This window comes from Hyla sarda, chromosome 6, assembly GCF_029499605.1.
Source record: "Hyla sarda isolate aHylSar1 chromosome 6, aHylSar1.hap1, whole genome shotgun sequence".
NCBI lineage: Eukaryota > Metazoa > Chordata > Amphibia > Anura > Hylidae > Hyla > Hyla sarda.
In genome coordinates, this window is record NC_079194.1 from 286,692,838 (window position 1) to 286,719,708 (window position 26,871).

The 26,871-nt window shown below is 46.0% G+C and overlaps 1 long non-coding RNA gene across 1 annotated transcript in view; it reads right to left on the bottom strand.

Annotated features, from left to right (window-relative positions):
* Positions 1-24,467, bottom strand: part of LOC130277789 (uncharacterized) — an 86,272-nt gene extending 61,805 nt beyond the window's left edge. Inside the window, exons 1-2 of the long non-coding RNA XR_008845566.1 lie at positions 24,321-24,467; positions 21,180-21,278 (exon numbers count right to left, since the gene is read on the bottom strand). This is a non-coding gene — a long non-coding RNA (uncharacterized LOC130277789). The remainder of the gene's footprint in view (positions 1-21,179; positions 21,279-24,320) is intronic.
* Positions 24,468-26,871: the final 2,404 nt, after the last annotated feature.

The following is a 26,871-nucleotide window of genomic DNA, read 5'->3' on the forward strand; positions in this document are numbered from 1 at the left end:
TCACCATTATTCAAGTTAAAGGGACAGAGCTCTATTAAGAGGCCTATAGCCCCCCAACCAAATGTACGGTCCCTCACAGGTCACATATTAATGGCATATCCAAGGGATAACCAGTGATTCCCAACCCATGTGCCACAGTGCAGTGGTGTGCGTCAGCAGATGACGAAGCAGCCTGCTAGGACCCCTGTGGCGTATCACCACCTAAAAGTTCCTGGCACCCATTAGCTCTGAGGTTTCCAGGGACTTCCAAGGCTGGAAGCGTAATTTCTTCGTGGGCCTGCTTGATGACATCATTGTGCATGTCCTGTAGGTAGAGAAGTGTTCTGCCGCCTGTTTTGCTTTCCTTTTTGGGGGGTGGGGGCAGTCCTTCCTATGAAGGGTAAGCTAATTACAGGGGGGTCCTATATACAGAGGAAAAGCTTCCAACAGGGGGATCCTACCTACAGGGGGCCTACATACAAAGGGAAAACCATCAACAGAGGAGTCTTACATACAAGGGTCTTATTGGGGGAGGGGTAAACTATCTACAGGGGGGGGGGGGGGGGGGGGGGCTACATCATGGGAGAAAACTACCTACAAGTTGGTCCTAGCTACAGGAAACTGCATACCGGGGTGAGGATGGGGTATTTAAGGGGTGCTCCGGTGGGGGGGAAAAATTCAAATCAACTGGCTCCAGAAAGTTAAATAGATTTGTAAATTACTTCTATTTAAAAATCTTAATCCTTCCAGTACGTATCAGCTGCTGTATGCTCCACAGGAAGTTCTTTTCTTTTTTAATTTATTTTCTGTCTGACCACAGTGCTCTCTGCTGACACCTCTGTCCATGTCAGGAACTGTCCAGAGCAGGAGAAAATCCCCATAGCAATCCTCTCCTGCTCTGGACAATTCCTACCATGGACAGAGGTGTCAGCAGAGAGCACTATGGTAAGACTGGAAAGCACTACACAACTTCCTCTGTAGTATACAGCAGCTGATAAGTACTGGAAGGATTAAGATTTTTTTTAATAGGCGCAATTTACAAATCTTTCCCCCTGAGGAAGGAGCAAAAGTGCGCTCGGGGTCCGGGAGCACACACTCTATTATATGGCATGGGTGAGTTGCAATATTGTTATATGTGAATACATAGTCCTGTATTGAGCAATTGTATTGGGCAGGAGTGGCACAGGGCGCATATCCCATAGTGGTTACATATTATTTTTTGCAGCCTTCCACTGACGCTTTAGTGGTCACGGTTTTATTGCTCTTATACATACAGTGTCTAGGGTTGTTATATAACTGATTTAGCATTGCAACATCCCCTAATTGTGGTGGTCCTAGGTATTATTACTATGCTGTAGTACAGTGGCCTTCAACCTGCGGACCTCCAGATGTAGCAAAACTACAACTCCCAGCATGCCCGGACAGCCAACGGCTGTCCGGGCATGCTGGGAGTTGTAGTTTTGCAACATCTGGAGGTCCGCAGGTTGGAGACCACTGCTGTAGTATATCCTATCATGGAGTGTATTATGTCATTATTCGGTGTTCTCCTAACTATTGCAATCTGTTTATCACTGAGCACATGTATGTTTTTAAATGGAATAATCAATAAAGTATTGATTATTTTTTATTTATATAAATTGTCATCAACTGGTGTTTTTGGAGTATGTAATTTAATTTAAAAAAAAACATTTTTAATTTTTTTTAATTTTACAAAAAAAAATTAAATGTTTTTAATTTTTTTTTTTTTTCATTTACAAATCTGTTTATCTTTCTGGCACCAGGCGATTTTAAAAAAAAATTTTTTCACTGGAGTACCCCTTTAAGTCATCAATGTATGATCTGTGGAGATCCAACCTGAAGTGTCCTGACCCCTTCAGTGTTCTTCCAGACAGAGCGCCATTCATACAAGGGTGCCTGCCTGTGGTATTGCAACTCAGTAAGCCCTGGAGGGGAAAGCATTGGACCGCAGGGGCACATGACCGGGGGATGATGGCCGGCAGAGAAGGGGTTAACGGGGAGGTTAACAGAGCAGCAGGGATTGGCTGGGGGAGTGTGGGGAGGAGCAAACAGGAAGTCAAGCCCGGGCAGGAAGAGGACGAGGCAGTTGGTGCGGCGGCGGTGAAGAAGCCCGCCCACCCGCCCATTTTTGGTTACTTTGTCGAGGCAACGGAAGGGGCAGGAGAAGGCATCACTGTACGGTGGTAATTTGGAAGATAAAAGGGGGCGTGGAGGTACACGCCCCGGTGGTACGGTCTCTGTGGCAAGGGGGGCCCAGAGAGGATACGGGGCTCTGAAGGGGGTGCTCCCAGGCCAGGTGTTGGACGGCTGGGAGAAAAAGTAGGAGGCCCCAGGAAGTTAAAGAGGTTCTCCGGTGCTTAGACATCTTATCCCCTATCCAAAGGATAGGGGATAAGATGCCTGATCGAGGGAGTCCCGCCGCTGGGGACCCCCGTGATCTTGCACGCGGCATCCCGTTTGTAATCAGTCCCCGGACTGATTACCGGCGACTACAGGGTGGGCGGCGTGTCACGTCACACCCCCATGTGATGTCACGCTCCGCCCCTCAATGCAAGCCTACGGGAGGGGGTGTGATAGCTGTCACGCCCCCTCCCATAGGCTTGCATTGAGGGCCGGAGCGTGACATCACACGGGGGCGGGGGCGTGACATCACACGCCGCCCACCCTGTAGTCGCCGGTAATCAGTCCTGGGGCGAACACGCTCCCGGGACTGATTACAAACGGGGTGCCGCGTGCAAGATCACGGGGGTCCCCAGGGGCGGGACTCCCTCGATCAGGCATCTTATCCCCTATCCTTTGGATAGGGGATAAGATGTCTAAGCACCAGAGAACCCCTTTAATGGATGGATTTGGAAACTGGAGTGGATGGTGCCTCTGGGTCCTCTTCTATATTTATTTATGCTTCAAATGGGGTTGTTCAATTTTTCATTGTTGTATGATGTTCATACAGAGTTATTTATAAAAGTTGCAATGTTTTAATTGTTGGAAATAAAATTGGGCTGCTGTGGCCTTTTTGCACCATAAAATATGTGTCTGTCTTTAATGGTGGGGGATGGTTGGGTAAGGGGTTTAGGGTGCTGAGACCAGGCAGCTAGAATCTCCCATAGTCAAGTACAGTGCTGAACGGCATTACGAAAATTGCTGTCTGCAGATTTGGGAAGTCAGCGCTGTATGCACAGATATGCAAGGATGAGCTGTATTTCTCTACAGACATGCTATTATATGTATTATTTGTGATTATTTGCAGAGACAGATGTATGTGTATAAGATAGAATGATAAACATCTTGTAGTGACCTTTAAATCTTAGATCTGTGCCCGGCTCGGCCCCGTCAGCTGCTCCCGTCCCTCATAGTTCTCCGCGCTCAACAAGGTCATCATTTGGGGAAACACTTAAGGAGACCGGCCAGCAGGATTTATTGTGCTTACCCTATGGACATGGCAGCACCAGGGATCGTGTCCCATGGTATACAAAGCGGCGCCTGGTGCTCTGCGTATATAAGCGAGACAAGCTGCCTACCCCGCAGACAATACAGCAGGGTAGTCCTGTCTGACTGACGCATGAGAAACACTAAAGCTGAAAAGTAAAAGAACCCCCCCCTCCCCCCAACCCCGTAGCCTTGTCTTCTATATGCAGAACAATCACACATGGACAAATACATCTGATTCAATGAAATATTTGCTCACGTTATGACGTACAAATATTCCAGACTGGCACAGTGTTGTCACGCTTCATGTACACAGCTTTAATTCTTCCATACATCCACCTGCCTTACACAAAAGACAACATTCTCCTGTATGTGTCTGCGTAAGATCACAGCGTGAAAGGCGATGCCACCGCGTTACCTTATTAATCCTGCGGTACACAGCAAACCTGTTGCTACATAAAAAGTACATATATATATATATATATAGAGAGAGAGAGAGAGAGAGAGAGAGAGAGAGAGAGAGAGAGAGAGAGAGAGAGATAGAGAAAGAGAGAGAAATCAAGGCACAGCACTGCAACTGAATGTGATTTATTTTCTCATGTAAGCATTACAGGATAACATGCCCTGGCGTCACGAACACAAGGGGTTAATGCCATCTGCCCCCTAGGGTAATAACATCTGCCCTTGCATCGCACCCGCACCACACATTTTGGGGTCCAAAGAACAGGATACGAGTGTACGCATTATGCAAAAAGTACCCCCCCAGTCTGAACTGTGTCCAGTATTGCAGAGAAAGAAATTGCGCCAGAAAGTGTACAGGACTTTGTCAGTGAAACTTGTATGTTGCGAGGTGCTTGGGAAATAGAGGGGGAGGTGTAGAAACATTTACTGTCTGCCATTGTGAACTGTGTAAAAGTTGTGCATGCCATGTGTTAAATACGTGCCGAAGCTATGCTGCGTAGCAAGATGTTGGTTGTACCTGAAATAGTTAAAGATGTGGAGGAGAAGCGCGCAAAAAAGTCCTGCGCTGGTCAGCGTCCCACCAAGTGGAACCAGAAAGATCCGCCCCTTGTTGCGGCCGGTAGCCATATTGCCGAAGCCCACTATAAAGGGAACAGTGTTGCTGGACCTCTTCAGTCTGCAGGAAGTTGGTGAGCAGAGCAACATGGTGGAAGCACAGAAGAGCACGAGGTCTGAGAGTCCCAAGATGGCGCCCAGCGCCCGCAAAGTCACAGCCGCCGCGGCTCAAGTCTTCCAAGAGCTAGCGTACTGGCTGCAGGAGATATCGATCGGGGCCGAAGAAGTATGTCTGAAAGTCCCGCTGCCGGAAGATGATGGAGAGTGGTCGGCGACTCCGGAGGGCAGAACGCCCGCGTCATCTAGAGGAGCGTCACCAGTCAGGCTGTCTCCATATCACCGATCCTGGGGGTCCCGGGCTGAGATACAAACCGAGGAGCCCAGAAGTCTGCAGCATGTCCCAGATCACCCCCACTTCCAGAATGGGTGTTTGGCGAGGAGCCACAATTGATTGAGTATATGCACCGGTGTTTACTCCCTCTGCCTGGGAAAAGCATCCCCCTATCCCAGCAGCCATGTCCACGAGGGCCAATCTAGAAGCACAGACAGCTGCAATCATAGAGGAGCTGAGGGTACAGAGGAGGCGAGAGTACAGCCCAAAAGAGACGCCCTATGAAGTGTGACGGGCCCAACAACTGACACTAAAAACCTAGAGTGTCTGTATATTCGTATGTTGGACCACCCCAGAGCAGAAGAACCAACCCTTGAGACGCGACGAGCCACAGTCATCAAATTTGACCAAGTCCGGGTGTTCGGGACCTTAATGGACTGCTACCATGGGGGCACTGTCCTTGTAAACCGTCGGGCCATCAAGAGGGACTACCTTCCCCCGCACCTACACTCCCTGGAGAGTGGGGAGATAGTGGAATATACCCCAGTCCGCAGTGCAAGAGGAGAACTGGTGGCAGCTGTGACCAGACTGAAGAACCCCACACAGCTCCCCTTTGTCCGCTTTCCCTCAGACGACTGGGAGTCGGATCCCTTCGAGCTACTACTTCTACCAATCAGAAGCCGAAGTCAAGTCAAGGAGGAAGAGTACCTGCCCGAGGTGCCTGTAATGGCACCTAAATATCATCAGAAGAAGTCATCTACAGATGTGCCCAGGCCTACTCCTGGTATTGAGGAGGTATGGCCTGCTCATCGGGCACCAACTAAAGTGCCTCGGCTTACTCCTGCAGAGGAGGAGGTGTGGCCGGCCCAACAGGCACCAACACTTTGTCCCCCAGTGGCGCAAGCTGCTGCTGTACAGATGGTGGTAATATTGAGCCCCACCATCACTGATTCTACATTGTCCCAGGTGTCGTGGAACACCAGAGTCAGTCCCTTAGAGGGGGCACAGTCCCGTGGTCTGTGCCTAGGAAGTACCCTGAAAGGCTGGGATGGCAAGTTTCCAGGCTAAGCTCACGTGTAATGGTGTTTCTTTTTACTACTAAGTCGTGAGACTGACCATTGTTTTGCGGAACTACCACTGTTGTTTTATAGGTTCAATGTAACGTTCAAGCAATGCGCATGGTGGACTAACCAAGAACTATTTGTAACCATTCTGCGTAAGTTTATGTGTCCGACTTAAAGCCGTGATCCTTTACTACAGACTCTTCTGTACCAGAACTGTAACGCGGTACTACAATTCGCTTAAAGAGTAATATATTTGTGGCGGTGGTGTGTGTGGTGCAGGGCAGATGTTGTTACCCTAGGGGCAGATGGCATTAACCCCTTATATTCATGATGCCAGGGCGTTGTTTAGCCTATAACCACCTGAAGGTATACCACTCGATTCTGGGCTAGGCACGGGGGCAATAAAGACTCCGACACCAAGTTATGGACAATGGTAGCTTTACTGAGGGTAGACAGTTGGTAAAGTCTATACAGTTCAGCCAGGGCCCGAGGAGGTGACCAGTGACGGAGAGACCTTAAGGGCTTGCTGGGACTTGTAGTAGGACTGGACAATTGAATGCAGACCATGCTGACTTGACAGATGACAGGGACTGGCTTGACTTGACTCATGTGACTTTAGCTTACTTGACTTGATGGTGGCTGCAGGACTGGACTTTGAGGTCTCCAACACTCTGAACAGACACACTAGACGACTGTACTGGACCTCAGCAGGAAGAGAGAGAAGCTCCACCCAGGGCTTATATGGGGGAGACTAGCAGGGAGCCCATAGGTCACTCTTGGGATTACCTGGTCACTGGTACCTCCTGGGTAGCAATCACATGACAAGTCACATGTTATAACTCTTAAAGCAACATTATATTTTATAACGCTTTACATGGTAAAACATACTTGCAATGGGGAAACAAGTGCAAGGGGCCTTGGGGACACTGAAGGAGGCTGCCTGACAGGACAGTAGGAGCACGGGGTAACACCTCCCGTAGTGGGCCACCACAAACTCCCCCTCTTAATTAAAGTCATCCTCGATGCCCAGTCCTGTAGGGAGGAGGACTAAAGTGGCCACTGAGGCCTAGTGACAGTTCCTGGGGCATTTATGCAAAATGTCCTTCATGTCCATACATGCTCTTTAACCCCTTAAGGACACATGACGTACTGGAACGTCATGTGTCCACTCCCGATCTATAACGCGGGGCCACGGCGTGGCCCCGCGTCATAGCGGGTCGGGCCCGGCCTCTAACAACGGCCGGGACCCGTGGCTAATAGCGCGCGGCATTGATCGCTGTGCCGCGCGCTATTAACCCTTTAGACGCGGCGTTCAAAGTTGAACGCCGCGTCTAAAGTGAAACCGAAAGCATCCCGGCTAGCTCAGTGGGCTGTTCGGGATAGCCGCGGTGAAATCGCGGCATCCCGAACAGCTGACAGGACAGCGGGAGGGCCCCTTCCTGCCTCCTCGCTGTCCGATCGCCGAATGACTGCTCAGTGCCTGAGATCCAGGCATGAGCAGTCATCCGGCAGAATCGTTGATCACTGGTTTCTTATGAGAAACCAGTGATCAACATAGAAGATCAGTGTGTGCAGTGTTATAGGTCCCTATGGGACCTATAACACTGCAAAAAAAAAGTGAAAAAAAAAAGTGAATAAAGATCATTTAACTCCTCCCCTATTAAAAGTTTGAATCACCCCCCTTTTCCAATAAAAAAAAAAACACAGTGTAAATAAAAATAAAAATAAACATATGTGGTATCACCGCGTGCGGAAATGTCCGAATTATAAAAATATATCATTAATTAAACCGCTCGGTCAATGGCGTGCGCGCAAAAAAATTCCAAAGTCCAAAATAGTGCATTTTTGGTCACTTTTTATATCATTTAAAAATGAATAAAAAGTGATCAATAAGTCCTATCAATGCAAAAATGGTACCGTTAAAAACTTCAGATCACGGCGCAAAAAATGAGCCCTCATACCGCCCCATACACGGAAAAATAAAAAAGTTATAGGGGTCAGAAGATGACAATTTTAAACGTATTAATTTTCCTGCATGTAGTTATGATTTTTTCCAGAAGTCCGACAAAATCAAACCTATATAAGTAGGGTATCATTTTAATCGTAAGGACCTACAGAATACATATCAGGTGTCATTTTTACCGAAAAATGTACTACGTAGAAACGGAAGCCCCCAAAAGTTACAAAACAGCGTTTTTTTTTTTCAATTTTGTCGCACAATGATTTTTTTTCCCGCTTCACCATAGATTTTTGGGCAAAATGACTGACGTCATTACAAAGTAGAATTGGTGGCGCAAAAAATAAGCCATCATATGGATTTTTAGGTGTAAATTTGAAAGAGTTATGATTTTTTAAAGGCAAGGAGCAAAAAACGAAAATGCAAAAACGGAAAAACCTCCGGTCCTTAAGGGGTTAAACATATGGGGTTAATTTGACTTTGTAACTGCTTTCTGAAGACACTCAAGACAACAATATACATATCAATATACATAGATTCACGGTTTGGGCTGCTGGAGGCTATCTACCCAATGCCTTGGCTGCTGGGGCCCCTCGGTTCTCAACTCTTCTCCCCAGAACTCAATATATGTTATTACACTATACAACAGTGTTACCTTTACATTTATCAATTCTGTCTCTCTACGTGCATTATAGATCACCTAGATATCAGGTGAACCCTCTGGCCAGTAGAGTACCCTATACACATGGATAGGAGAGAAAACATTGGACATAAAACTGTATATATTTAGAACTTGTGGACTGAGATGACAAATAATGTTACAGTCCTATCTTAAAGGGGCATTCCAGGATTTTTTTTTATTTGACTATGCTACAGGGGCTGTAAAGTTAGTGTAGTTCATAATATAGTGTCTGTATCTGTGTGTGTCGGTTTTCTCACCATTCTTCTGGGATTTTCACCCCAATATTTTTAACATCATACAAAATGACTGTTGTTTCAGATATTTCCCAGGTTGCAATGCGGCCGAGACCTGACTCACTAGTCAGCTGATGACAGGGAGCCTGTCTGCTTCAATGGGTGGAGGGATCGCTTGGTGGGAGAGAAATCAATCAACTATTGCAACAGCTGTAGGCACCCTGGTTGAAAACCACAGGTCTTTTGAATGGATGAAGCTCATTTATGTTTCAATGGGTAGGGTAGCTGATGTGTGGGAGAGAGGAAAATGGAATTATGGGATTTGTAGGCAAAGAAGAAAACTCAAAAAGCAAATACCAGTTCACAAAAAACTAGCCTCAGTGTTATGGTAATCTCATAACATAGCAATTTAGCCCAAAGACAAGCACATATCCTTCCTAAGCATGTCCATTACTGTCTGGCTGGTACGTACTAAAATCACCTTATGGTGGATAACCCTTTTAACTATTTGCATATGTGTGGACTACTTTTACCATATGTGAACTGACTATGTGTGGTACATAACTTTACATTATGAGTTAATCTTTGTACCTGGAGGGAAATTGTCCTTTTGTCGACCGTTGGGACCTACGCAACACCACTTCTGGGGAATCTAGAACTCTTGCATCTTCGGGAGCCCTTGGAGCCTCTGAAGCTGCAGCTAACTCTTCCTCGACAAATTCAAGAGCGGGTATTAGTCTAGGGCTGGCGGGACCCAGAGTTGCTAGCAGCTGCACTGGAGAGGCTGGAAACTGAGTTGGTACTCTAGAGACTGGCGTATAGGCCAGAACCAATGGTGAGAAGACTAGGTCTTGTGTAGAGACTAGTGTTGGTTGAACCGGCCCCGGGGTTGGTGAGACACAGAAGATCACGGGCTGTTGTAGTGTTGGGCGCGAATATTCGCATTTCAAATTTTTATCGCAAATATCGCCAATTCGCAAATTCATGAATATTTGATTTTTTTTTCGCATATGTGAATATTTGCATATTCGCATATGTGAATATTTGTATATTCGCATATGTGAATATTTGCATATTCCTTCTTTTCACTTGTGGGCCAATTAGAATGATGCAAATACACTCTGTCAGAGGTTATCAACAACATCCCTAGCAACCAATAGTAAAGTTGCCCACCCCCTCACTGTTCTCTTCCTCGAATACGCAAATATAATGAATTGGCGAAATTCTCAAATATAGGACGAATATTCGTCTATATATTCGCGAAATATCGCGCATTCGAATACAGCCAATACCGCTCGTCACTACTGAGTTGGAGAAAACATGGGGAAATCCATGGATGGGTGGATTCCCTCGCCTGGGACATATTCTCTCACAGGTCTGACAGCTGGAGGAGGTGGTGCTGGGAGCACTGGTAGATCTTCTTTCAGACACAAATTGATTCGGTTTCAGTGAACAACTTGTGGCTCATACCCAGACATTTGTACTTCATATACATCAGAGTCCAGATAGGGTATGGCTGTCAACGTGTACGGTTCTGTCTCCCAGATAGAGTCTAACTTGTGGGTCCTTGGAAACTTCTGCAGCCAGACTTTATCACCTAACTGAAGTGGTTTGGCAGAAGCATGATGGTTATAATCCTCCTGTTGTCTCTGCTGCCTCGCCTATCTTCTTGCTGAAAATTTCCTTGGCCTCTTGGATTTTTCTCTGGTGGTCAGAGACCCACTCCAGGGAGGCTTGTGGAGATTTGTTGAACGGGGCTTGGAGCCCAAATGTTCGGTCTTTAGGCAGCTGTCCATGGCGCCCCATCATCAAGTACAAAGGGGTATACCCTGTAGAACAGTGGACTGTGTTATTATAGATCTCCAATAGTTCGGGCAGCAGTAGGGGCCACTTTTCTTGTCTTGACACAGAGGTGACTCGCAACATGTGGATAAAGACTTGGTTGATGCGCTCAAAGAGCCCATTCCCCTGAGGGTGATAAGCAGTAGTCCGGAGTTTCTTGCAGGCATGGAATTGACACAGTTCTTGAAAGAGTTGGGCCCCGAAGGCCGTTCCCTGGTCCATTAGGACAGACTCCGGACACCCAAGGGTTTGTACCCAATTGGAGAACATCTGGGCCGCTGTCTTAGCTATAAGATCTTTGATGGGGACAACAACAACCCATTTATAGTAGTGATCCACCATGGTGAGAGCATAAGTGTACCCGGATCAGGTAGGAGGCAACTTGACATGGTCTAGCACGACCAACTGGTTAGGCCTTTCACTCTGGATAGAATGGATGGGTGCTCTTGCGTCCTTGCGCACGTTCTTGGTGACATTACAGACAGTACATTCACTGCACCATTTCTCAATGTCACTCCGCATTCCGATCAAATAGAATCTTCGCCTGACAGTAGCTTCAGTCTTGTGGACTCCAAAGTGTCCTGACTGATCATGATATGCGTTGAGGACCATCGACGTGTCTCTTTGGGGAACCAGAATCTGATGAAGTTGATCACCAGAAACTGGATCCAAAGAATTTTGTCACAACAGCCCTATGTGCACCAACAGTCGCTACCTCTGTCACCACAGATGTTTCAGCTCATAATAACACTGGACCCATCGTAGATGGGTTGGTGCCTTTTTCCCCCATGACTCCACTTTCATCTTGAAGAGTCTTCCTGGTGTACATGTCTTATTTAACCTTTTCGGACTTGGGTTCACCATCCATCAGGGCGGTCACAACATTCTGGTTCACGAACCGTTGATAAAATGGGGGCATCTCCACGTCCTCCCACACATCTTCGACAGGTGGTTTTTCGCTGGGGGTCATCCGGGACAGTACATCGGCATTGACATTTGACATGCCACTTCTGTACTTGATGGTGAAACTGTAATTGGCTAATCTTGAAGCCCAACCTTCGATGGCACCCAACTTGGCAGTGTTCAGGTGGGCCAATGGGTTATTATCCGTGTAGACAGTAAATGGTGTGGCAGCCAAGTAATCTTTGAACTTTTCAGTCACGGCCCATACCAGGGCAAGAAGTTCTAACTTGAATGATCTGTAGTTTGCATAGTTCTTCTCTGCTCCTCGCAGGTTACGACTGGCATAGGCAATTACTCGCTCTTGCCTTTTCTGGACTTGGGACAGGACAGCTCCCAGACCTTTGAAACTGGTATTGGTATACAACTGGAACTGGCTGACTGTAGTCTGGGTACACCAGGATGGGTGGTTCTGCCAGCAGAAGTTTAAGAGCTCGGAATGTTGTCTCTTGCTCTTTGGCCCATTCAACAGGTCATTTTTCATTGTAGTTCTCCTTCGCCTTACCCCGTAAGAAAGCTGTGAGGGGTTCTGCAATCTAGGTGAAGTGGGGAATGAAGCGGCGGTAGTAGCCGGCAAATCCCAGGAAGCTCCTGACATCTTTTGACGTGCACGGGATAGGCCAGTTCTTGACAACTTCCACCTTTTCTGGATTGGGCTGGACTCCCTCGGTGCTGACAACATGACCCAGGTAGTGTACCTGGGATTTGAGCAAGTGACACTTCGATGACTTGATCTTCAGCCCATGCTTGATCACAAGTTGGAAGACGTCTGACAGATGACTGAGGTGTTCCTGGTAGGACTTGGAATACACAATGACATAATCCAGGTACAATAGGACACTTTGAAAATTTAGATGGCCCAGGCACCTTTCCATCAAAGGCTGAAACGTAGCAGATGCATTACATAGCCCAAACGGCATACTTTTAAATTCGAAGAGTCCCATGGATGCCACGAAGGCGGTTTTCTCCCGGTCTTCCACGGCCATGGGCACTTGCCAATATCCCCTGGTTAAGTCCAGGGTGGAGAAGTAAACAGCAGACCAGAGGGCTGTGAGTAACTCCTCGATCCTTGGCAGAGGATAAGTGTCCTTATGTGTGACATTGTTCAGTTTCCTGTAGTTGACACAGAAGCGGATAGTTCTGTCTTTTTTCTTGACCAGGGCAAGTGGCGCCGCCCAGGGACTCTGACTTTCTTGGATGATGTCTGCCTCTTTCATGTCGGCCAGCATCTTCTTGACAGTCTGATACATGCCTGGTGCGACCGGGCGGTGTCTTTCCTTAATAAGTGGGCTGTCGCCTGTGAGGATTCGGTGTTGGATCAGAGACGTATGCCCGAAATCTTTGGAGTTTTTGCTAAAAGCTTCTTGGTACCTTTTGGCGACATTGATGACTCCCTTGACGTGGTCCCTTGGGGTAGTTTCGTCTCCAACTTGGAGTTGTGCCCACCAGGGCTCGGTAGGACTCGTACTGGATCCTTCACCCATTTGGGCTGCACGTTGTCGGGCCACCATACGTTCTGTTAAGATGTCCTTTGACTCTATGAGATACAACTGGGCTACTCGGGTGTATTTGGGTAACACAGTAGCAGCATCAGACAGGTTGACTAACTGGACTGGAACTTTCCTGTTGGTAATGGTGACAAGGCTTCTCGCAGCTTGGACAAGAGGGTGGTCTTCTAAGATAGGTAGATAGATATGGGATAGATAGAAGATAAACAAACAGATAGATAGATAGATAGATATACAGCAACAGAAGAATGCAGCAGCACACTGCCAGCACAAAGATATAGTTGAAACATGAATATGCAGTTAAAACATGGAGAGCTATACAGCTATGGTGTAATAGATGCAAATGTGAAACTATGAAATAATGAGGCACTTAGCTCGCAAATTTGTCTCCGCCGGTGGTCACCCCACCCACCTCTATCAGGTGTGTATATAAGGTGTCTTGGATGTTCCAGACCCTGCCATGCTTACTGAACTGTTCACACAGAGGCATATTCACAGTGTAGGGTCCGTCCCAATGAGGCCACCTTATCGCGGTGGGACGGTCCAAGCTATTTGACCGCCGGCGGAGACAAATTTGCGAGCTAAGTGCCTCACTATTTCATAGTTTCACATTTGCATCTATTACACCATAGCTGTATAGCTCTCCATGTTTTAACTGCATATTCATGTTTCAACTAAATCTTTGTGCTGGCAGTGTGCTGCTGCATTCTTCTGTTGCTGTATATCTAGCCTAGTAGCGTGCACCTGTAGGCCAGGTCCATATAATAGTTTGGTATCAACTAAAGTGCTGGCTGACTTATTCTTTGTCTGTATTGCACATACGGGGGAGTGGCTACCTCCATGTTGGCCTTGCACCCCACCCACCTCTATCAGGTGTGTATATAAGGTGTCTTGGATGTTCCAGACCCGGCCATGCTTACTGAACTGTTCACACAGAGGCATATTCACAGTGTAGGGTCCGTCCCAATGAGGCCACCTTATCGCGGTGGGACGGTCCAAGCTATTTGACCGCCGGCGGAGACAAATTTGCAAGCAAATGCCTCATTATCTCATAGTTTCACATTTGCATCTATTACACCATAGCTGTATAGCTCTCCATGTTTTAACTGCATATTCATGTTTCAACTATATCTTTGTGCTGGCAGTGTGCTGCTCCATTCTTCTGTTGCTGTATATCTAGCCTAGTAGCGTGCACCTGTAGGCCAGGTCCATATAATAGTTTGGTATCAACTAAACTGCTGGCTGACTTATTCTTTGTCTAGATAGATAGATAGATCAGGGAAAGTTGTCATGGCAGTCTGGGCTGTATGGAGAAAAATGTAAAAGCAAGTGACTCCAATCAGAAGAGATGCCATCTGCAAGTCACCGAATGTTATTGTTATTCTGCTCCTGCATATGATCAGTGCTGTGCTAGTATAAAACTGGAAAACTGGTATGTATCCATGTTATGTATGGTCATTGGTTTTGTCTTTATAGCATTTTTGGCATATTTAGATATGGTAGTGGCAAGTAAGTCACATGGCCCACTAAGAGTCGAGTGGAAGCAGAAAAGCCCTTGTACAGCCTCTCTTCTGAATTGAGGTGAATCTCCTCAGAGTAGGAGAAGAAGTTTAGAGTAGATACCCATTCAGCACAGACCGGAGACCCAGAGCTGGACCCAGAGCTGACGTCAGTAGCAACTTCAACAGGATAAAGATTCTATAAAAGAGCTAAACCTCATGCATATATTGCTTCCATATTATTCATCATGATATATTTTCATTTTGATCCCTGCAGCAATGGAGCATTCCATGAAACTTTAATATTCCAAATAAACTCTGTGGGGGAAATTTATCAAAACCTGTCCAGAGGAGAAATTGCCCAGTTGCCCATAGCAACCAATCAGTTCGCTTCTTTCATTTTTACCAAGGCCTCTGCAAACTGAAAGAAGCAATCTGATTGGTTGCTATGGGCAACTTGGCAACTTTTCCTCAGCACAGGTTTTAATAAATCTTCCCCCATATCTATAAAAACTGCCTTTCTCTATTATGTCACCTAAAGGTGGCTGCAATGCAAGTCAATAGACAAGTGCATGTACTTAGTACTTCTTTTAGCTGAGTTGCAGCCAAATTTTCCTTTAAACATAGAAACATAGAATGTGTCGCCAGATAAGAACCCTTTGGCCCATCTAGTCTGCCCGATAATCTGAATCCTATCAATAGTCCCTGGCCCTATCTTATATGAAGGATAGCCTTATACCTATCCCTATCTTATATGAAGGATAGCCTTATGCCTATCTCTATCTTATATGAAGGATAGCCTTATGCCTATCCATATCTTATATGAAGTATAGCCTTATGCCTATCCAATGCATGTTTAAACTCCTTCACTGTATTTGCAGCGACCACTTCTGCAGGAAGGCTATTCCATGCATCCACTACTCTCTCAGTAAAGTAATACTTCCTCATATTACTGTTAAACCTTTGCCCCTCTAATTTAAAACAATGTCCTCCTGTGGTAGTTTTTCTTCTTTTAAATCTCCTCTCCTCCTTTACCGTATTGATTCCCTTTATGTATTTAAAGGGGCACTCTCATTAAAACAAATTTTTGCTATTGCACTCCTTATGGTAAATGAAAAATATTCCTAATATACTTTGTTTAAAAAAAAATGAAGTTTTCTGTTTTATTTGTGCTTAAAAAAGCTCAAGAGCACATTTTCCCCCAACTCATGCACAGACTTTGGACAAAAGTCCAAACACAGGAAGTGCCGCCTGGAGTGCTGAGGGGGGTGTCCAACCAACAGCATATGGCAGTTAAGTGTGAGAGGAGCTATGATTGGATGAGGCTGGACACTCTTGAGCTTTTTTAAGCACAAATAAAACATAGAAAACTTATTTTTAAACAAAGTATATTAGAAATATTTTTCATTTACCATAAGGAGTGCAATAGCAAAAATTAGTTTTAATGAGAGTGGCCCTTTAACCCCTTAACGGCCGGGACGCTAATCAACGGCCGGGACCCGCGGCTAATACCACACATCGCCGATCGCGGCGATGTGCGGTATTAACCCTTTAGAAGCGGCGGTCAAAGCTGACCGCCGCTTCTAAAGTGAAACTGAAAGTATCCCGGCTGCTCAGTCGGGCTGTTCGGGACCGCCGCGGTGAAATCGCGGCGTCCCGAACAGCTGATCGGACACCGGGAGGGCTCTTACCTGCCTCCTCGGTGTCCGATCGACGAATGACTGCTCCGTGCCTGAGATCCAGGCAGGAGCAGTCAAGCGCCGATAATGCTGATCACAGGCGTGTTAATACACGCCAGTGATCAGGATGAGAGATCAGTGTGTGCAGTGTTATAGGACCTATGGGACCTATAACACTGCAAAAAAAAGTTAAAAAAAAGTGTTAATAAAGGTCATTTAACCCCTTCCCTAATAAAAGTTTGAATCACCCCCCTTTTCCCATAAAAAAAATAAAACAGTGTAAAAAAAAATAAAAATAAACATATGTGGTATCGCCGCGTGCGTAAATGTCCGAACTATAAAAATATATCATTAATTAAGCCGTACGGTCAATGGCGTATGCGCAAAAAAATTCCAAAGTCCAAAAAACCGTATTTTGGTAACTTTTTATAACATTAAAAAATGAATAAAAAGTGATCAAAAAGTCAGATCAAAACAAAAATCATACCAATAAAAACTTCACATCACGGCGCAAAAAATGAGTCCTCATACCGCCCTGTACATGGAAAAATAAAAAAGTTATAGGGGTCAGAAGATGACATTTTTAAACGTATAAATTTTCCTGCATGTAGTTATGATTTTTTCCAGAAGTGCAACAAAATCAAACCTATATCAGTAGGGGATCATTTTAACCGTATGGACCTACAGAATAATGATAAGGTGTAATTTTTATCGAAATATGCACTGCGTAGAAACGGAAGCCCCCAAAAGCTACAAAATGGCGGGTTTTTTTCGATTTTGTCGCACAATGATTTTTTTTCCTGTTTCGCCGTGCATTTTTGGGTAAAATGACTAATGTCACTGCAAAGTAGAATTGGGGACGCAAAAAATAAGCCATAATATGGATTTTTAGGTGGAACATTGAAAGGGTTATGATTTTTAAAAGGTAAGGAGGAAAAAACGAAAGTGCAAAAACGGAAAAACCCTGAGTCCTTAAGGGGTTAAAAGTCTCTATCATATCCCCTCTGTCTCTTCTTTCTTCTATACATGTTAAGGTCCTTTAACCTTTCCTGGTAAGTTTTATCCTGCAATCCATGTACTAGTTTAGAATCTTCTCTGAACTCTCTCTAGAGTATCCATTTCCTAAATCTATATCCTACAGTATATCCTTTAGTTAAAGGGGTACTTCGCCCCTAGACATCTTATTCCCTATCCAAAGGATAGGGGATAAGATGTCTGATCGCGGGGTGGGGGGTCTGCCCGCTGGGACCCCCTGTGATCTCTGGGCCGGCACTCTGGCGTTCTGAACATTTAGTGTTCAGAATGCCAGCTTCAGGTGGCCGTGCTTGTGACGTGACGCACCCCATAAGAAGATTGTGAATTTTACTTTCACAATCCTTTCACTTAGATTGTGAATGTTTTCTCTGTACGGTGCTATGGAATATATCAGTGCTATTTACTGTAAGTAGCCAATTATATGAAAAATTTGAAGAAAAATAATGGGAGAACCTGCAAAATCTATGGAAGATACCAACAGAGTGACGCTGTCCATACACATCTGATAAGTGTTGGGTGAATCTACTGATTTAAGAGGGACATACCAAACATCTTGGATGGAAATTACCGGCCTCAAGGGAGACCATGCCACACAACCTCTGCCCGCCTGTTAGCCACTTTTTGCCGTAATTGTGCCATCTTAAGTCTGAGCCCCTAAGTATGGGGTGGCCTTTTAACTCGAAGGATCAGGCATGTTGGCTATCAACTGTCTGATCCTTTTGTTCTCATGGAGATGAACCACAGCCAGAGATGTCTCCTCCTCTTTGGAGGTGTACATGAGCACGCGGTGTCGGCCAACAGCTGTCTTATTTATATGATCAGCATTTCATCGAGCTACAATAATACAGTACGTTTCTGAGCCAACTGAGCCGAATGACAGACTCATCTGAACTATAATGTAACGGTAGGTTCTCACATTTCTTCCGAAGCACATATATATATATATATATATATATATATATATATATATATATATATACAGTAACCCCCCTGACATGCGATGGCCCCAACATATGATAAAATCGACATACGATGCTTTTATATGTCAGGGCCATCGCATTAACTGCTATCCGACAGCGCAAAATGCTTAAGCTGCTGTTTGATAGCAGTTTAAGCATCCCGGGCAGGTTCGCTTACCTATTCCCGCTGCTCCGGGTCCACTTCGCGATCCTCCGGCGTCTTCTGCATCTTCTCCGGGGTCCGGGCCTTGCTTTCCGGCATCGTTATTATGTCACTACGCACGCCGCGCAGGCGCCGCGGCATAATAACGTCACCAGAAAGCGAGGCCCGGACCCTGCAGAAGATGCGGAAGAAGCCGGAGGATCGCGAAGAAGACACCGGAGCAGCGGGACAGCATCGGTGAGGACCTGGTCTGGAGCAGCGGGGACAGGTGAGTACAGCCTCCTATACTTTACATTGCACGGATCCCTCAACATACGATGGATTCGACAAACGATGGGTCGTTTGGAACAAATTACCATCGTATGTTGAGGGACCACTGTATATATATATATATATATATATATATATATATGGGATAAGTTTAGGGAGCACCACTTTTGTTGTATGGAGATTTAAAAAAGGCCATTAACACTCTCTTTTCCACTACCTCTGGCATCCGCCTCATCCCTCCACAAGAGTCAGCAGCGCCAACTTCAAGGGTTTTTTTCTGCTTTGCTTCCACTATTCCCTCCCAGGACGAATCCTGTCTTCTCCTGCAACCCTTTGGCACAGCAGCAGCTCGTACTATTGGTACCCCAATTTAATTGTGGGTTATATGTGCATTTACAATAATTCTAAGGTGAACGGCCATCTATAAGCTCTGTAGGGTTGCCCCCCTCCACTCACCATCCGATACTTTAGGGTAATACACGAAGTGCCATCCGTCGATCCTTTCTCTTTCTATGAACACTCCACGGGCTTATATACAGTGGTCCCTCAACATACGATGGTAATCCGTTCCAAACGGACCATCGTTTGTTGAAACCATCGCATGTTGAAGGATCCGTGCAATGTAAAGTATAGGACAGTGGTCTGCAACCTGCGGACCTCCAGATGTTGCAAAACTACAACACCCAGCATGCCCGGACAGCCAACGGCTGTCCGGGCATGCTGGGTGTTGTAGTTTTGCATCATCTGGAGGTCCGCAGGTAGAAGACCACTGTTAAAGGAAGTTGTACTCACCTGTCCCCGCCGCTCCAGAGCGTCACCGCTCGTCACCGCTGCCCGGGATGTCGCCGTCCATCGCTGTCGCCGCATCCCCGAGGTGTCCCCGACGCTCCAGCAAGGCCTCTGCTTCCCCGGCATCCGCGCTCTCTGTCGCCGCCATCACATCGCTACGCAAGCAGCTCCTATTGGATGACGGGACGGCGTGCGCAGCGACGTGATGACGACGATGGAGAGCGCCGACGATGCAGGCGATCCCGAACAGGAGCCCCGAGGACAGGTAAGTGATCGTCAGCGGACCACACGGGGCACCGTAAACGGCTATCCGGTGGCAGCTGAAGCAGTCTGCGCTGCCGGATATCCGTTTATGCGATGGCCCCGACATACAAAAGCATCGTATGTTGATGCTGCCTCTGAGAGGCCATCGCATGTTGAAATTTTCGTATGTCGGGGCCATCGTAGGTCGGGGGGGTCACTATATATATTCATATATGTGATAAAAAAAAATAACGAAATCTCGATAAGAAATACGTGACCCCCTAAATCTGAAGAAGTTCCCACAGAAGACTCCAGTATGAGATAAAGATAGGAGTTTGTACAACGCAACACGAGAGACAAATGTTTAGAACAGATCCTCTCGCTGGGGTCCTGTCTAAATATTTATCAGAGTAGTGGCAGTAAAGGCTGCGTATCTCATTGCCACTGACACATAGCGTCTCCCTCTCCCCCTCCCAGCCATGATGATCCCGCTGAGTACTTTGTAAAGTGCACAGAGTCTGTGAAGGCAATGGAGACCGTCAGAGGAAGGCTGGCAAGGAAGGGGGGCAAGATACAGTGCGACAGGATGCAATAGACTATCTCAGCCACCTGGTGGAAGGAGGACCTGCAAAGTGCCATAAGGGTGAAGGCAAAACACCAAGGAAGTGCCATTGGTTGACCCAGCTGGTGCAGGGGGGGGGGGGGGGATCTGACTCCATTGCTCTCTGGATGTTTAGTCATAGACTGACCAAAGTGTTGTCCCTGTTGTGTCAGTGTTGGACTACATTGCACAATGGGACTCTACGGTGTCACCTGCTGAGCACTGCCTTTGTTCCATGAATCCCTGTTTGTCTAAGGAAGCTGCTGCACCAAGCATTTTCTCATCTAGTCCTTTTAGTGATTTGTAGAGGTGCACAAGAGGGTGGGGACTGCACTTGGGATGAAGACACGTGAATTGTGACAACTGTTTACCTTTCGTAAAAGCCCTAAAAAAGTAAACTCGCTGGGACTCGATCCGACGAGGTCTCAGGATGGACGAGCAAGAGCCTGGTAACCATCAGGACCCTCCTATTATGGACGAGTGGTCAACTGCAGGTCAGTGGATAGGAAGTTCAGGGTCAGGACAAAAAGTTGTGTCCTATTTACCATCTGTCCCTCTTCGAAGCGAGTCACGATATTAGTATAGTCTGACCATTTTTACACCGCATGTCCACATGGTTATTTTTTTTTATTGTTTTTTTTTTTGGGTGGCTCAAAAAAAATGTTCATGTGACTCATAAATGTATCTTAGCAGGTACTCGTACTCATGTACATGAGGGACTACGGTACATTGACTTTTAGACATGATATATTACCTGGAAGGTACTGAGGTGCACAAGGGGGCGGTAAAATTGTGGGAAAGTAACACTTTCATGTTTTACAATTTAAAGTCCACTTAAAGAGCAGCAAAGTCTGAAGTACTCACCATATAATGTTTCTTTATTCATAAAATCAGAATGGATTATTATCACCAATTGTCCATCTCTAATGGTGGAAGGGTTAATGAATAATTACAATTCTCCACCTTTAGTAAGAGGATAAAATAATAATAAATAAAATAATAATAAAGATAACAATAATATGAATGATAAACATCATCATTATTATTATTATTATATTGTGTTTAAGGGGTATTTCACCACAGAATTTTTGTGCTGAAAAATAAAATCAAAAATATTTACATACTAATCTGCCCCGATTCCCCACCATTGCCGTTCCGATGCTCTTGGTCCCTATCGCTCACCACTGCTTGCTGGGACACATCAATCCCACAGAAACTGCCCATTACCGGTCAGTGATTGACTAAATGGGCATTTCCTTGAGGGTTGACATGTCTCAGGAACTTGAAATGCCAGAATTTCGGCAGAATTTTGGCGCAATTTCTCTGTGCTCAAAACACAGAAATCTGCTGAAATTCCAAGCCCCATTGAGCTCAGTGGGATTCCGCCCGCAATTCAGCAAAACTTAAAGGGGTACTCCGCCGGAAAACAAATTATTTCAAATTAAATAGATTTGTAAATTACTTCTATGTAAAAATCTTAATCCTTCCAGTACTTATCAACGTATGCACCAGAGGAAGTTGTATTTCTTTCTGGAATTCTTTTCAGTCTGACCACAGTGCTCTCTGCTGACACCTCTGTCCGTATCAGGAACTGTCCAGAGTAGGAGAAAAATCCCCATAGGAAACCTCTCCTGCTCTGGACAGTTCCTTGCATGGACAGAGATGTCAGCAGAGAGCACTGTGGTCAGACTGGAAAGAACTACACAACTTCCTCTGGCGCAGTAGCTGATAAGTACTGGAAGGATTACGATTTTTAAATAGAAGCAATTTACAAATCTGTTTAACTTTCTGGCAGCAGTTGATTTGTTTTCCACCGGAGTACCCCTTTAAAGACAGGTCCATGGTGGAAATTCCGCCATGTGAATGGGACAGCTGAATCCCATTTAACATAATGTGCTTAAAATTTTGTGTAAATTCTGCCAGGTGAACATAGCCTAATAGAGTTATCCAAGGGTTTAAAAATATGTCTTTCTTCCTAAACCAGTGGCACCATCTGTTCTTAGGTTGTGTGTAATATTACTGATCAGCTCCATTCACTTCAATGAAGATGAGCTGCAGTACCGCAGACAAACTGATGACAAAAGTGGAGCTGTTCCTGAAAGAAAGTAGCTATATTTTTCTAATTTCCCCAAAATTATAGTAACTCTAGCCTAGGCAAGAGTGCAGCTCTGGACTGACGGTGCATTCACACTATGGATTTTTCCGAGTGGAGAAATTCTTCTCGGAAATTCCGATGTAGCATGTTCCCCTTGTTTTCAATAGGATTTTGCTGCACCGTGCACATGGCAGAATTTCTCATTCTGGACTCCATCGAAAGAATGAACATGTTCATTCTTTTGGCAGAATCCCCTCAGATATGCATTGCCATCGTTTTTGTGTGCATAATGGGGGGGGGGGATATTTATGAAATCTTTTACTCAGGTTTCCCTGAGAAAATTTGTCGCAATATTTTGGCGCAATTTTTGTGAAGTTTTGAGCGACTTTTCATTAACGTGCTTTTTTGCTTTCGTTTTTTTTTGCTGTGGTAGATGTGTTTTGAGTTGGTCAGGAATTTATGAAACTGCGACTTTTTGGAAAAGTCGCATACTTTGGCGCAAAGCACCCAAAAGGGCGCAAATCACCACCAAATAAAAAACAGCATACAATCTGACTGTGGACAGCATTATTATAAAGTCGCATGGGTTAAAAGGTCACACAAAAATACCATACAAAGTGCAGTACTGATGTAAGAAATCAGCGCCGGATTTACATTCAGTGCAGGTTCGCAGTTTCCATCACATATGAATTAATGGAGTAAAAAGACGCTCAACTACACCACTTTTTATGAATACCCCCCACCCCCCAATGCCTTATTATGACATGTAGTTTTCCTTCTCTTTATTGATCCTATATTGATTATGCCGGTGATTTATAAGAAATATGGTAATTTATGAGATTGAAGACAAGTATTAAAAATGTCATTTTTATGTTCAAAGTCAATAATTCTGCAATGTAAATATTCATAGAATAAGGAAGCAATGTGGTTTTCCAGCTCCAGATTTAAAAACCTGAAATTTTATTTAAGGGGTACTCTGCCCACAGACATCTTATCCCCTATCCAAAGGAGAAGGGAAAAGATGTCTGATCGCGGGGTCTCGCCACTGGGACCTCCTGCGATCTAAGTGTAGCACCCTTGCCGCACCCGGCATTTCGAATATACTGTTTAGAACGCTCTATGGGAGGGGGCGTAAGATGTCTATGGTAGGGGGCGTAAGATGTCTGTGGACGGAATACCCCTTTAAAGGAGAAGTGTTGGGGTAAAAAACTTAAGTTTTAGATTGCAGGGGGTCCAACCGCTCTCCTGGATGGAGCGAGCCCTGGATCTGCTTCACAGAGGCGCATCACGACCCCCGCCCGAAGCGGAGGCCATCACACCCCTCCACATAGCTCTATGGGAGAGCCGTTCCACTATCTTCGGCTCTCCTATAGAGATATATAGAGGGGGCGTGGCAGATTTTGCTTCAGGCGGAAGTTGTGATGCGCCACTGTGGAGGAGAGGCGGGGCTTCATACAGGAGATCGCGGGGGCCCCAACGGTCGGATCCTCCGCGATCTAAAACTATGATTTTTTTCCACAACACTTCTCCTTCAAAGGGGTACTCCTCCGAAAAACATCTTATCCCCTATTCAAAGGATAGGGGATACGATGTCTGATCACGGATCTCCGATCCGGCAGCGGAGTCGTCTGGAGCACGGAAGCTTGCAGCTTGCGCGTTTGTGACGTTACGCCGCGCCCAGTCCATTCAAGTCTATGGGAGGGTGCGTGATGGCTAGTACGTAGCCGTCACGCCTCCTCCCATAGACATGAATGGAGGGGGGCGTGGCGGCTGTAGTCGCCAGTCACCCGGAACGGGGCGGAGTTCCTTTGGATAGGGGATAAGATGTTTTTTTGGTGAAATACCCCTTTAATCCACAGGTAAAAACTTGCACAATTATGAACTGTAAAGGCCGTCAACAAAACACTTACCATTTGCATGTTTTACAGGTGTTTGTGATTTTTATAGAACATTGTTGTAAAGTTTTTTTTTAAATTATGGATTAATAAAGTATCCGCATTGGGAGTCGTTCCGATTTGGCATCCCATGTGCTTCAGCCTCCCACTCTATGGGGGAGATTGATCAAAACCTGTCCAGAGGAAAAGTTGCTGAGTTGCCCATAGCAACCAATCAGATCGCTTCTTTCATTTCTCACAGGCCTTTTCAAAAATGAAAGAAGTGATCTGATTGGTTGCTATGGGCAACTCAGCAACTTTCCCTCTGGACAGGTTTTGATAAATCTCCCCCGCTGGGGGAGATTTATCAAAACCTGTCCAGAGGGAAAGTTGCTGAAAATCCCCGTGAGGGATAACGTATCTCCATAGCGATGAACTGATAATTTCTACATATCGTTTCTCTATCATCATGAAATGGACTTTTTGACCTACCGTTAACAATATTCTATTATTTTTTCCCTTTTTCAAAGTGAATTTTTCCTCATATTCATGTTGGAAACCTTTGCCGTATTGGGCATGCGCCAACATGCGCCCGAATGACCAAACAAAGAGGTTTTTATTTATCTGAATTAAAAACATTACATGGGAAAAAGGCCAAAAACAGGGCTGTCAGAATCAAGAACATTTTAATTGTTGTACATCTTGGCAAAACGCCACCGCGTGACGTCAACCTCCTCCCCCCCCCCCCCGCCCCCGCTATGCAAGTCTATGGGAGGGGGCGTGTCGTCACGCCCCCTCCCATAGACTTGCATAGCGGGGACGAGGGGTGACGACTCACACGGGGGGCGGAGTCGTGACATCACGATACTCCGGCCCCGTGGATAAGATGTCTTAGGACCAGAGAACCCCTTAAAGGGGTATTCCAGGCAAAAACTTTTTTTTATATATCAACTGGCTGGCTCCGAAAAGTTAAACAGATTTGTAAATTACTTCTATTACTCCAGCCCCGTGGTCGGCACCCGGCAGTTTGTGAGCTGGCAGCGTGGCGTGCAGAGGTGGTGCCGAATGCAAGATTGCGGGGACCCCCGTAGTCAGACATCTTATGCCCTATCCTTTGGATAGGGGATAAGATGTCTTAGTGCCGGAGTACCCCTTTAAGAGGGGTTTTATGTCCTTTTTTTTTGTTCTTCTACACTGATAGCAGTTAACCCGCTTTATATGTTTGTTCGTTACATTGAATTATTAATTATTTGTTATTTTCCTGAATTGACCCCAATCATGTGAGTCAGCAGTTCTGGATCTAAGTGCCAGGAAATGCTTGTAATGTACATGTTTAATATATGAACGCAGATCTGACCAGGAAACGACCATGTTTTGAGCTCCTGTTTCAGGGTAGCTAAGGCTCAGCGCTACGAAACCCGATGAGTCAAATGGAGTATCTGATAGCTTGTGGCACTCCGCATGCTTTACATATGGATTCTTACTAGGTGAACGCACTGAGCTGTAATTATCACAAGTGTAAAGAAGGGATCCGGCTCCATCCACCGCTGCTGTATGGAGTAATAAGACACCGGACAACTTGATTTGGTTGTCATTGTGGTATCGGTCATAACTCTCGTTGGCATATAGGAAGCCATTTCCAAGTTTTAATGGGACGTGAGTCAATGAAAGAATCCACCTGGCTTAAAGGAGAACTCCTGTCACAATTTACTTATCCCCTATTCATAGGATAGGGGATAAATAGCTGATCGCGGGGACTGCTGGGACCTCCCGCGATCTCCGGAACGGGTTCTGCTCCATTCTTTTTTAATGGGAGTGCCGAAAAGACCCAGGAATCATTGGCGCTTCCATAGAAATAAATGGAGTGCATGTTGTCTACCGGTAGATGAAACGCGCTCCACTCTGGGGTCCCATTCTGGAGATTAAGGGGGGTCCCAGGGGTCGAACACCGTGCAATCAGCTACTTATCCCCCATAGGAAATAAATGCATTGCATCGTCATTTTTATAGTGAGGGTTGATGATGTTTCATATATTTCATCCATCAACCTTTAATCCTTAAAGGAGTAGTCCAGTGGTGACCCAGTGGTGAACAACTTATCCCCTATCCTAAGGATAGGGGATAAGTTTGAGATCGCGGGAGGTCCGACCGCTGGGGCCCCCTGCGATCTCCTGTACGGAGCCCCAACAGCCCGCGGGAAGGGGGCGTGTCGACCTCCGCACGAAGCGGCGGCCGACACACCCCCTCAATACAACTCTATGGCAGAGCCGAAGCGCTGCCTTCGGCAATCTCCGGCTCTGCCATTGAGATGTATTGAGGGGGCGTGTCGGCCGCCGCTTCGTGCGGAGGTCGACACCCGCTATCTGGCCGGAGAGCCTGGCCCCCGTACAGAGAGATCGCAGGGGGCCCCAGCGGTCGGACCCCCCCGCAATCTCAAACTTATCCCCTATCCTTAGGATAGGGGATACGTTTTTCACCACTGGACTGCCCCTTTAAAGGGGTACTCCGATGGAAACTTTTTTTTTTGTTTTTTAAATCAACTGGCGGCAGAAAGTTAAACAGATTTGTAAATGACTTCTATTAAAAAA